Consider the following 13,834-nt stretch of genomic DNA (forward strand, 5'->3'; position numbering starts at 1 on the left):
TAGCAGGTTACAAGGTATCTCAAGTGAAGTTGAGAACACTGTAAGTGGGTTATCTAAGAAACAATGCATCACTGAAGTTTTTCACCTAGAGGGTGGTGATGTGCTGGAACAGGCTGCCCAAGGAGGTTGTGGATGCCCCATCCCTGGAGGCATTCAAGGCCAGACTGACTGTGGCTCTGATTGTGGCCTGATTGTGGCCTGATTTGGTGGTTGGTGACCTTGAATATAGCAGGGGGGTTGAAACTGGATGATCATTTTGGTCCTTTTCAATCCAGGCCATTCTATGATTCTGTGATGATGATTCTATGACATTTGAGAGAAAAAAAAAAAAAAAAAAATCAACAGAAGAGACAGAAAAAACCCTGGCATGTGGGATGTAACCATGTAAAGCTGTTCTGTGAAATCATAAGGCTACACGTCACAGCCACTATGACAGGGGTCCCAAAAGACATTTTGGAACCTAAGAAGCACTTTGGAGAATGCCAGCTAGATCAGGACTGCTAATAATTGCATATGAGACAAAAGATTAAAATGATACAAGATGAAAATATTTTGTCTTCTAAATGATTCTGAAATACAAGTACCCTAAAAAAAAAAAAAAAAAAAAAAAGTGATGCAGGTAAATATGATCCTTGCAAAATCTTTTTTTTTTGATTAAAAGAATCACCGCAATTTCCTGTTTCTTCAAAGACACAATGTACTTTGCTTCCCTGAGAGTGAAAAGCTTAGAGGAAAACTGGCAATTCAGACATGGTGAAAATACCTGACTTTTATGATGCCTGAAACATGACTAAGAAGTGATCTTAAGGCAAGAAAATCCTTTTGAGCACCAAGGCAAGTCTAAGCTTACAGAACAAAAATCAGGGAAATGCAACCAACATAAAACTACCTTCACTGTAGTCCATAGTAGACTAAGGCGTAAATTCAAAGTGCAGCTGTGCAGCTGCTCAGCAATGGTCATTTGTGCTGAAGGCATGGAGGGCAAGCAGTGTTGGCTGCAAGGAGAGTAAGCTGGATGGCAGCATGGACCCAGAGACAGAAAGGCTCTGTGTCAGTAAGAGAGGATTCTCTACCCAATAAGATAATGGCAGGGCTCTGTCTTGCATATAAGGTGCAATGTGAGCATTCTGGGATTGCCCAACTGTGAGCTGAAGTGCTCACAGAAGTGGTACTGAGGAAGTGTGTGTGAGTCTGCTCACAGCACAGCTCTGCAGGCTCCTTGCAGGACTCTGCCTAATGCATTGCTCACCGAACCTCTTTGTATTAAAGCACTAATATATGCCTACTTCATCTCAGGGAGTAGAATCAAAGAGTACTACTATCTCCTATTATCCACAGTTCCCAGAATTAGCATCTTCATCACAAATCTAAAAGAAGGAAACAAAACCACCTGCATGCAGTGCAACTGGAATTTTAGTGACCAATATAGAAAAGATTTCAAGTGCTTCAAAAAGAGAGGACAGGATGTGATTAGAGTCAGCATAGGTAGACTTAATATTTAGCTTGGATTGATGTAACAGTTCAATTAAGTTCCTATTGTACGAAAAGAAATCTCAACCCTGAAGGATAAAGCCATATTTCTTGTGTTTCTCTATCATTAACATTCCTATGTCTCTATCTCCCACAGTCATCACAGACAATAAACGAACTTATTTTTTGAAGAAGTTTCTTATTTCCTTACTATCATCTGATACATTTTCAAAATCAGTGTAAGGGTGAAGCACAACTGATGAACCATCACTACTCATACAATAGTCAAACTCCAAAATCTACTGCATGTCTTTTAAATAAAGGGTCTAGATCATCAATTTATCAGTAGAATCTCTGTATGCAGATATATACATGAGTATACATGCAAATGTATCTAAATGGAGGTGAGAACATTTTTTGATGGAAGACTACAACTCCTTATATATTTCTTGCTGATGAGTTTAGTATCTTTGTAAATCCACTCCTAAGCTATAAGGAATATTCTATGCTTTGTCAGGTTCCAATATCAGTTTTTTATATTTTCAAGTTACAAATTTGAAATGTTGTACTATTAAATGCTGCAGCTCATCTGAATTATTCTTGAATTTCTAAAATTACCTGCCAACTTCCCAGTACTGCATTTTATTATTCAAAGGTTGTGCGTTTCACTAATGTGCTAGCTTACAAACAGTATCAGGACTAGTTCTATTCCATGAGGGGGTCTTAGAGACTATTACACATAAATGCTTCTAACTACTTTTCCTCCCCAAAGAGATCCCTCTGCTAAAATTGCGCTGTTTTTCTTCTAGAGGAAAAAAAAAAATAAAAATCACTGACTGCTCTATCATAAAATTGCGACTCACTGGAAACAAACATTCTTCAAAATAAGAGTAGGATAAGTGCTTAAAAAATATATTTCTAACTTCTACAGCAATATTGTTAAAATTCAGAAGTGTGCTTTTTTGATTAAAAAACTTTAGCAATTAGAATAAAAAAGACAATAACATTTTAAAAGCCAGCTCTTCAGCTTATAAAATTTTCAACATTTCAACACCTAGCCCTGACATGAGTGGGCAAAATTTGGGAGTATTGTGAACATATTTGAAGGATTAGAAAACCTGTCTGTGCTAGCTTCATCAGCTGAGAACTGGAAATGCTGGTATGTGACAACACTGCATCTCAAATTGATCACGAGATATCGAGTACTCGTGCTTTGTTAACACAGAATCCAAAGTTCGTAAGTTTAACACAGACACCAAGAATAAAAATCAATACCAGCTGACAAGTTGCAGCAAATATAAATGAGACCACTGATAGAAAACCTGTCACAAGAATTACCAGAAAACAGAAAAGAATTAACACAAAAATTAGCAAAAACTTACCAAGTTGAAACGGCTCATTGCTCACTCTTTTGATGGGTATCTTCCACCACTTCTCTGCTCCAGACTATTATCTTCATATCAATCTGGTAAAAAAAAAAATAAAATAAAATCAATTAAAAAAACCTCAACAACTTAAAAAACCCACAAAAACAAAACAAAACAAAACAATGGCATTCAAGTCTTTTGATAAAACAACTTGATTAACAGAGTCAGAAATCTTTCAATAAGCTAATGCAATACTCATGTTCTTTTTTCATTACATTTGCATTCAAGACTGAGAACACAGCAAATCACAAACTGCCACTAAGCAATCAGAAAAACAAGCAGTCTAATCTGTTACATAATATATCTCCTTAGTTTTCCTTTACTTATGGAATTCAGCAAATCATAATGGAAGCTTTAGAACTCTACTAGTCATAGGCAGCAGGAGGTAAACCCTGACATGAACTGATATGGATTGCAAGAATACATGGATTCTTGAATGTCTCAGTTATTTTCCAAAGTCTACTTGCTATTTCTGCCAGTTTGTATTATCTGGGGAAGAGCTTAAAATGCACTATTCCAGTCATGAATTAATAGAACAAAATTTAAAACTGGGCCTCTAACACCAGAGAGCCAAAATTCACCATGCAGAGATTCTTCACTAAAAATTCTTTTTCTTCTGGTTATGCGGTCAGTTGTAATATCATTCTTCAAGTTAATACACAGAGTTACACTTACACTTCAGATATTGAGTCCAGGATATCAAAATAAGCTTCCATATTTTTCACCTAGACTACAGAATGGCCTCAGGAAGAATGAGTTACTACCAAGACAAGTATTCTGAAAATAAGATAACTCTGTTTTGGATTCTCCACTTGAAACAAACTTTATTACTTTGGTTTTACACAGAAACCTTGTGGTACACAAAATAGAATAGGTAGACAAAAAGTAATATACCCAATTGACAAGAAACTTAAGATGATCTGAGTGATATGTTTCTTTTCCACAATAATTCACTCAACAGGACAGGCTCAGGTTAGTTACAATTTAGTATTTAGAGATTCTAGAGTAGGCAGGGAGAAAGGTTGCCTTTTTGCATAATAATAGGAAAATCATACAAAGTAAGATTATAAACCCTAAGAATATGGAGCAAAGTGAATAAAATTAGCGTAAACATTTCTCCAAGTGCTCTTACCTGTTTACTCCCGAATTTCAGATTTCCTGAAAAAAATTAATGAGAGACTTAAGAATATGAAGTTTCTTTCTGTAAATAATCCTAATACTAGTTCTTGACTTTCTGTCCTTAAGCCTTCAGACTAGACAACTGCTTGTACCACAGGACTCTCTGCTCCTTAGCTTCAGTTGTCCAACAGCTTTTTAAAGCCAAAGGATTGTGAGTGACAATCAGAACTGGACCAATGGTATCAGAGTTTCTGAAAATTTCCTGTGAATTATAATGCAGTCACAAAGTAACTGGCTGGTAAGGATCTGCAGAGGTCTCTAGACCAGGGTCAGCAGTTGAATTCAGATCGTTTTGCTCAGGGATTGGTAGAACTGAATACTGAAAAACATGTTACCATCATATATTTTGTTAAAGAACGTAATTTGAGAGCTAGCATTTAAATAACTTTATGTAACACAATGTAACACAAATAAGTAAGGGCAAGCCAACACAGTACCTATTTGCTTTGAATTCCTCTTCAGGAATTAGCTGTCAAAAGGCAATACATTAGCCTCATGTCTTAAGCTCTTACCTTACTATTTATAATTTACAAGTAATGCAAATTCAAACATGAAAGATGAAAGAGGCATCACTTAGAATCTTGCTATTTATGACACAGTATGTTTTGGATATCCATCCATTTTTAGATATTATTGCTTCTATATCTAGATACAATGTCTCAGTTAAATTTTGCCCCAGTCCAAATTTATACAACAGAATAGCTTTTCCTGCCAAACTACTTCTAAAGCCAGGAAAATAGCTACTTCATCTTTACTATAATGACTGATATTTACTAGGTCAATGGATAATTTGATGTCATAAAAGAATCTATTTTTAATATCTACTTAGAACACATCAGAACTAAGAGAATAATTTCTGTGTTACATAACTACCCTTTGAGAACATTCTATTACTGGAATAAATAAGAGATACTATTCAATTCTCCCACTATTCTGTTTTATTTTCAGAGTGGACTGTTTTAACTAATGTTCCTGGTAATGTACTATGATGAATTATATTGCATGACGTGTAATACTTAGGAGTACTCTAATATTAACCTGCATTATCTACACACAGCATATTATTGGGAAGAGCTATAAGAATGTCCACTTGACTTGTGAAATATCTGGAGAACCACTGAAGAAAGCCAAGGAACATAGGCTAAATTCAGCTATAGCAAAGACCAAGAGGCTGTCAACGGTGACCCCAGAAGGCAAATATTAATTACTTACACACCTAAAATAGGAAACAATGTATTACTTCAAATTACCCCGGCAGAAAATTCAGGAATAAGCGAATTTCAGCATATATATATATACACATATATACTGATGCAAGAGACTGACTAGCATTTCTAGGATGCAGTGGACAGCATCTCATTTATTTTAGCTCTCAGCAAATGTGTTGGATGAACTCATGATGACTTATTTTTTTCTAATATCCTAGCAAATTTACTGGCAAACTTGCAACTACTAACTTAATATGTATAATTACATCACCTTAATTCTGTGCTAACTGCACTAACACCCTTTCAAAGGTTTGCCTTTTAATACAAATATCTCAAAGATAAGGGCGGTGTTTGCACAGAAAGAAAAAGGCTCAATGATGCAAGAAAACCTCTGGTCTGAGTTGTCAGTGAGAGAGTGGTAGCTGACATTGAGTTTAAGGCAGTATTACTCATCTACATAAAAAGCTGAAAGAAAACAACAGAGGAAGACATCTTTTTATGCTATGTCACTTTTTTGTTCGCTTGTTTGTTTGTACTAATTACTGAGAACCACCTGGGACTTCGATGCTTCAAGACATTTCAGACTTCCTTTGTAAATTCAGGATTAAGTCAAAACATGTCCAAATTTCTCAATGGAAACACTGCCTTGCAACATATGCAACCAATTTTCTGAACTATTCTAGTTTTTCAGCATAAATCTCAGTAAATGTAAAAAAAATGAAATAGTATTTTCTGACAGGAATTGAAACTGAGCTCCTTTAACATATGGCTACTTTCTATTTCACAGCATATGTAAACTGTTACGGACTTCTTTAAAAACTTGTGATCTGAATGTACTTTAGTCCTGAAAGTCATCAGGGATTTTTAGCTAACAGAACTATCCTGTTTACTTATTCATTATGTAATTCTATTTTAAAAATTTGGAAGAGGGGAAAAAAACAAATTTCACAGTCCTGGAGTAAAAATCAAAATTAATGGAAACTGGATGCATTTGTGCTTGTTTTTAAGGATTTCAGGATGAGGTAGTCAATATTGGTATTTCTTCCTTAAATATTTACATTTCTCAAGTAGTAATCATTTGCATCCCTGGACTACTCATATAGAGCTACTACTAAAATAAAATTTGAACTTGATTGACCTAACATAGTAGTCGACATCTTTGTCTAGCAGTTTCCTCATTTGAACTCTTCCTTCCAATCTCCATTTCCTGTTATTTAAATTACAATTGACTTTATTTATCCTAAAAGAAGTTGGAGTAAATTTGAGGACCAAACTGGGACTGATACACAATAAGAGAATAATGAAATAGGAGAAATGACAGCAAAAGCATAGAAGCAAAACATAACTTTGGACTTAAAAGTACTATTTAAATGCTTAGTTAGCATTCTTTCATTCTGAAAAATCAGGCACATGAAATAAACAGACTTCAGTCTTCATTCCATATTTGGTGGCAATGGAGTAGGCTCAGTCATAAATTATTGTCTCACTGGAAAGGAAGAAGAAACAAAGATACTGAGTTTTGGATCTTCACTGAGGACAGTTAGTCAAGACAGCAGGACACTGTATCCGTCTGCATTCCCTGATGTTGGTCTATGATCTAAGCAGAGAGATCTGTCTATAAGAATGCATTTTAAAAAATGCAGCTAGGTCAGTCACTCTGAAAGTAATGCCTACTATTTATTTCCATGGAAATTACAATGGACTTGAGGAGCAAAATAACACTATTTGATAGAGCAAATTCTCAGCTACAAAACGTTATTTTTTAATGTAATCAGCACTACTAGCTATGCATTTACACCAGCCATGAAAGAGTCTGCAGGCCATGCTCATAAAAATTTACACCAGAGGAGATGACCCACTCTTTCACAGCTGCAATTATAGTAAGATTGCTAGGAAAATGTTGCCCATGCAGTCCATCTTCTATTGGTCCAACAGACAGAAGTCAGAAGGTGCTAAATCCTATAAAACTAAACTATACAATGGGTGTGGTAGGACAGTCCGGACCAGATTGGAAATATGCTCCACAGCCTACAAGCTGGTATGGGGCCTGACATTATTGTGTTGTGAGAGAGAGGTTGTCTTCTTCTCTAACTCTGGAAGATCAAGCCTTCAGCTCAGTCAGTGTCATGATGTAGTGGTCAGAGTTGATGGTTTGTCCAGGTTCTAGGAAATCCAGAAGAAACTCTCCTTTCCTATCCCAAAAGACAGTGCACATCATTTTACTTGCTGAGGGATATGTCTTGAACATTTTCTTCAATGGAGAATTCCACTCCATGGACTCCCACTTTGACTCTCACCTATAGTGGTCACACCACGTCTTGTCACAGGTAAAGACATGATCCAGTTCCTGTGTGAGCATGTGTGGGACCAACTGATGCAAACTTCGCAATATTCCAACATCCAATATTCCACTGCTTTTTCCAACACACTGATATGCAGCTCCATACACAGTTCACTGGTCATAATCTGCCATGGTGCGACAGCTAAGCATGGCCATCAAGAACATGACTTGTCTTCCATGTCACTGTCACCACTGTTGAAATGCACCAACTACTGCCTCACTGTACTCCACTGGTTGGTCTTTATAAACGTTCAGCAAGCAAAGGGAACCACTGTTTTCTGCATAGAGGAATTCAATTACACAAGTGTGTAATTTTTGCCTCATGCACACTTCCATGTCAGACGTAATTCTGTCACACCGCCCCTCTGCTGCCATCTGTCACACAGCAACAGAACATAATTGAGTATTGGTGGGAAGGTTCAACCCTTACTGCCATACCACATACATCTGCTTCTGACGTTATGTGCCAGCACAACAAAATAGGAGGCATAATTTTTGCTGCAGTCCTCATATATCTTGCCAGCACAGCATAGCAACAATACACAGGAAAGTGTAGATCAATTGTGTAATTGATATATAATGATTTCAGTTATATATGTATCATGAACACTAAAACAGAGTCTTTCCTTCCCCTTGCATCAGCACACCCATACGGAAGACTGGCAGCATTTTCACAAGGGCATATTCTTACTCAAAGAAGGTGCCTTAAAAAAGTTTCCAAAATGTTTTACTACTGCCATGTAAAATGAAGCCTCATAATAGAGGCAGTCGAACTGTAGGAGAAACCACTGAAAAAAATGAAATGAAATGAAAAATGAGGAGAAGTTTTGAATGCTAACAGTCAGAGCTAATGTGTGAGACTTCTTATACAGCAGGATAGAGGTTTCGCCTAGTATATTTTACATAACAATTTCAGCACTAACTGTAACCTTGCTTATGTTATTTGTACAATCAAACTCAGAATGTGAAAGGACATCTTCTTTTTCTGTATTGTTTATGATTATATGTGCTACAGAGCCTATATTCTAGTGCTAATTCTGACTTATTTGGGATTCTTCTGCTATTTTACAGTGATGTGTAGTTCAGCAAATTACTATTTCAGTAACTTCGTAACTCTTAGTCAATGCCCATTCTCCTATATTACTTGTTTTTATCAATTTTACTTTCTACAATCACTTTCACAAAAATTTGAGACATTTTCTCAAAATCTACTCCTTCAAAAGAACAGGTATCACAAAAGTCCAACTCAGCTTTTTCACAGTAAACATCTATTAAAAAATAAAAATTATCTGGCATTGTATTTTCCTAGAGGACTAACAAACATGATACTGGGAAGGATTTCCTTCGGTCTTCACGTCTGGGCAATCATGTTACTCTGTTGTCTATCTAAATATTAATTTAGATGTCTCCAGACAAATTGGACTGATGGAAACTGCGCTCCAGAACTATGTTTTTTTTTTTTTTCTTATTAGATACCTAATTTCCAGTTTACATGTGTCCGAGGCCAATTAATGTTCATTTATTCCTAAATAGATTTACCACATGTCGTCTAAACAGAAAAGGATCCAGATCTTCTGCTAATACGTGACTGGAATTAAGCGGATTTAGAGCAGAGCCATGCTATGATCAGAAGGTAATTAAATAAAAGTAAAAAAGAACTCAGAGTTGGAAAAGGCAGTGGAGTCAAGAGACAGTTGTATAGTCGGCAGTTACTTTAAAAAATAACTGCACTCAGTCATTCCAGACAGAATATGTGCATCAATATAACTCAGACTTTATTCACGATCTGAATAGAGTTTTTGGTAACCTACGTGAATGAGAGTGTAAATTGCTATTACAAGAAACTTTATTTTTATCATGGAAAACAAATAGAGGTGCACAGATCCACAGTAGCACTGACACTATCTTCAATTTCTTACATAAGAATGTGCAGACAAGATTTGCTAAGGAATAGAACAGTGGCTTATGAGCAAGGACCGAACACAAACACCATATTCATTTGACGACACAAATGACTACCAAAAATAACATTTATTAAATGTACTGGTGACATCCAGCTGAGCTCAACATTCAGTTTAAACTGTATGTTCCTGAAATTAGGAGGTTCACCAAAGCATTGCTCACTTTACACATATACCCTCACTTTCTCTTACCATTGCTGAAAACAGAACTACTGCTGAGATTAACACCTGGTTTTGGCAAATAAAGAAATTCTCATGGTGAAAATCACATTTTTGTTAAGAAATTTAAGTGCCTATTCACAGAAGCACAGAATGACAGAATCACTAAGGTTGGAAAAGACCTACAAGATCATCCAGTCCAACCATCCACCTATCATCAATAGTTCTCACTAAACCACATCCCTCAACACAAAATCCAAACATTCCTTGAATATCTCCAGAATCAGTGACTCTACCACCTCCCTGGCAGCCCATTCCAGTGCTTGACCACTCTTTCAGAGAAGTAGTATTTCCTAATATCTAGTCTGAATCTCCCCTGGCACAGCTTGAAGCCATTCCTATCTATTCCTATCACTTCAGCTGAAAAGTCAGCAGTATCTTACAAATCAGAAGCACAACAAGAGAGTTGAGGACATGATAAGCACTCAAATTAAAAAAGAAAACAAAAACAAAACAAAACAAACAAACAAAAAAGCAACAATTGAAATGTGAAACATTTCAATTTTTATGCTCTGATACAGGTACATCCTATCACACCCAGGAATGCTTACAGCCAATCTCTAATCTTACTTACCAAACAGAGACTTTCAAACGGATTTCAAAGGGACTATTTATAGAGAAACTTAGTTTCTGAGGGTAATCAAAGAATGCTGAGGCTTGATTTTAATTGTGTGCCACAGAGAAAATAGGATGGTACCTAAAGAAACGGGAGCTATTGCCACTAGATCTACTATTAAGCTATTATCCAGTTAACAGATCTGCATATATCTGCTGCCTGACAGTCTTACCAGCAGCTGAAAATATATGTCTTAATTGATTTTTCAATATATATGTATTAAATGGAGCACAGTTCCACCTAACAATATATATATATATTTATCATTTTGATTACATTAAGTATAGTGGTATGCTTTTTGACAGGATGCCAGGCATACATATATATTTCAGATAACAGGATGGAAGAATGACTCTACCTGACTGAAATGCAGAACCAAGTTGTGACTTAATCAAGACAACATATGGATTCCACAGGTACTGAGCTTGGAAATTAACTATTTTCTTAAACTGACTGCATGCAGGCACCCACTGAAATTCTAACAGAAGAATCAGATGACTTGTAGTTGGTAGGTGTCAAAAGCCATGGTCTTTTTGAACACAATTTCTAGTTTGAAAACAGTCAAACAAACAAGATACCCTATCGGTAATAAAACAGGCTTTTACTTATTACCATGAAATGTATCTTCACTCCTTCACAACTCAGAAGCAGTGTGGCTCCATATCTGAGATTTCTTATTCTAAAAAATCAATTCCTGTTTGATGTGGCAATGATATTGTTAGAAATCAGCTTCAAGAATACTGTCCATAGGATTAATACTTCAGATGTAAGGATTTCTGAAATTTCTGAAAAAAAAAAGTATTGAAAATACTCTGAAAAATAAAGTTTTTAATAGCAGTGTTGGAAAGTGACATATACTGGATTTTTAGACAGCTGGTATATTTTAAAAAATGCTTTTCTTTGGATTATAATTGTTTCTCCTTGAAATCTTCATAACCCTCTCATAGATAATACTCTTACATCATAAGGACACTTTTTGAAACTCACATCTGTGTGGCAATGCACTGTTGATAAGTGCTTTTTTGTGTACTACAAGCACTTTGGAAATAACTACTGAATAAAACTAAATGAGTTCCAGTGTAAGTAAATAAATGAATAACCTGAGAAATTGCAGCAGGAGCTCAGTGAGACACTGATGTGGAAGCTACACATATGCAGCTTGAATCTGTGTAACTGAAGTCTTGCATTAGGTAAGGGGTCTAATAAAATATGCTACAGTATGGAGTTTGAGCGCTCAGTGAAACAGATATTAGATCAGAGAATCACAGAATTATTTGAGTTGGAAATAATCTTTAAAGATCATCTAGCCCAGCTCCCATGCAATGACCTAGGATACCTACAGCTCGATCAGGGTGCTCAGAGCCCCATCCAGTCTGATCTGGAAAGTCTCAACTATAAACTTTTACTATTACTGGCAGTAGGCTGGGGAGATTGGTGGGGAAAAAAAAAAACACAAAAAAAAACACAAAAAAAAACCCACAAAAACATGCAGCAAGAATTCTTATTAATGCCACAACTGTAAGCAATTACATCAAAACTACACTTTTTATTCTGATAAGCGTGAGAGGAGAAACTGCACTTGTATCTTATGTGTTGTCTGTATAAATTTCACAGAACCCAACATTAGGACTTATTTCTGCCGTTTCCCAACTTCAGAGTAGAATTACAGACTGATTATAGAATCACAGAATCACAGAAAAGCTTGGGTTGGAAAGCACGTTAAAGCCCATCCAGTTTCAAACCTCGTGCCATGGCCCATCATTGCATTTTATATCCTGAGAGACAGCTCTTGCACCTTTATTTAGGAATATGCAATGGAAAAGCACAAATGCTGCCTGAGTCTCCAATGCAGTGAAGTGCAGGGTGTTTACTGAAAGTAATCATGACTAGAGTCTCTTTTGTTCAAGGGAAAAAGGCAGTTAAAACAAGACAGAAAAGTTTCTTCTCATTCACAATTCATACTACCATATTGTTCACTGAGCAAAATAAGCTTATCATGCATTTACCATCTGTATTTTTCATGTTTGCTTCTCATATTTCCCATATTAGTGACAACTCTGAGAGATACCAGAGCTTTTTTCAGAAGTTATTTCCCAGAGATGTCTCAGGCTTTCAACTGCTTTAGCAATAGTGGTGTTCTGAGAGTGCTACTCAGCTTTTAGCAGTTGCTGCAGTCAGTGTAGTAGTTGTGCCTAAATTTAAAGAAGTATTTAACTGAAAAAAGCTAAAAATTGTTTCAGATAGAGTTGTAGTCTAGATTCTGAAGTATTTTACATGGATTGATCCAAGGGCCCTGACAGGATGCACTTCTGAGTGCTGAGGGAGGTGGCTAATATTAAAACAAGGTCACTTTTGATACTCTCTAATGAATCATGGAAATTTAAAGAGCTGACACACAAAGGTCGGAAATACAAATCCACTTCTGTCCTCAAGAAGAGCAACAAGAAAGACCCAAGCAACTACAAGCTGCTGAGCCTTACCTGTATGATGGAACATCTAATCCTCATAACAAGCAAATCATCAGAGAAGGTCAGCACGGATTCTCCAACTGAAAGATAGAGTCTATAGTATAGGTCTTTCTTACAGTGCCATTTTTTGCAAGATTTCATTTCCAGCTCTATCTTTCTTCACATACCTGAATTTCCTCTAATAAACAGCCGCAAACACATTGGTATATTTTTCTAAAGTTAAATTATACTTCAAATATTATTATAAGTTTTATATTTTAAATTTGCAATTTTTTTTTTACACAGCTGTCATTGTATATTGACACTTGATAGTATTTAAGAAATGTAACAAAAATACAAGAAAAATACACACAAAGTAGGGAGAATTCAAGAAAGAAAAAACATTAGTGAAAGGTTTATAAAATGTGACCTACAGAAAAAGGCTGTGATAAATTACATTGGTTTTTCGAGCAACTGAGACAACTGAGGTAGTACATAACTTGACACTCAGAGGATAATGACTAACAACTTTCAAACTCCACTGCAAGCCAGACAGGAAATGTTGATATAAGTTGCAGAAACTATTTGGGTAAATAAGTGCAGATAACATTGGGGATATAAAGGACTTCTATCTTGAATTAATTTAGCAACTTGGACACAAATCTGCCAGGGATGACCTAGCTATGATGAAGTTTGAGGATCCTAGAGCTTTTCATACAATTATTTCACATTTCTTAGAAATAAAAATCTACAGAGAAACAAATACAACTTCACCTACAACAGAACCTGTGAGACTGGAATTGAAGTTCATGATTATATTATGCCTGAACATGCATAAAGCTTATTCATTACAAGGACAGAGTTTTAAAGCTCTATTGTGGCAACAAGTAGATCTTTCAATTTGTTCTCCAAAAATGTGACTGTGGTGCATACGTACATACATTAGGAAGATTCAAGAAAATTCAG

General features: G+C 36.0%; 1 protein-coding gene across 10 annotated transcripts in view; it reads right to left on the bottom strand.

Moving 5' to 3' along the window:
• LINGO2 (leucine rich repeat and Ig domain containing 2) overlaps positions 1 to 13,834 on the bottom strand; it is a 498,204-nt gene that overhangs the window by 236,418 nt on the left and 247,952 nt on the right. For all 10 annotated transcript variants that reach the window (XR_014880382.1, XR_014880381.1, XR_014880380.1 and 7 more), the window contains 2 exons: positions 4,030 to 4,055; positions 2,853 to 2,935 (listed from right to left, as the gene is read on the bottom strand). The gene's annotated coding sequence lies outside the window, so the exon portion shown is untranslated. The remainder of the gene's footprint in view (positions 1 to 2,852; positions 2,936 to 4,029; positions 4,056 to 13,834) is intronic.

The sequence above is a fragment of the Meleagris gallopavo genome, chromosome Z, assembly GCF_905368555.1.
Source record: "Meleagris gallopavo chromosome Z, MGAL_WU_HG_1.1, whole genome shotgun sequence".
Classification (NCBI taxonomy): domain Eukaryota; kingdom Metazoa; phylum Chordata; class Aves; order Galliformes; family Phasianidae; genus Meleagris; species Meleagris gallopavo.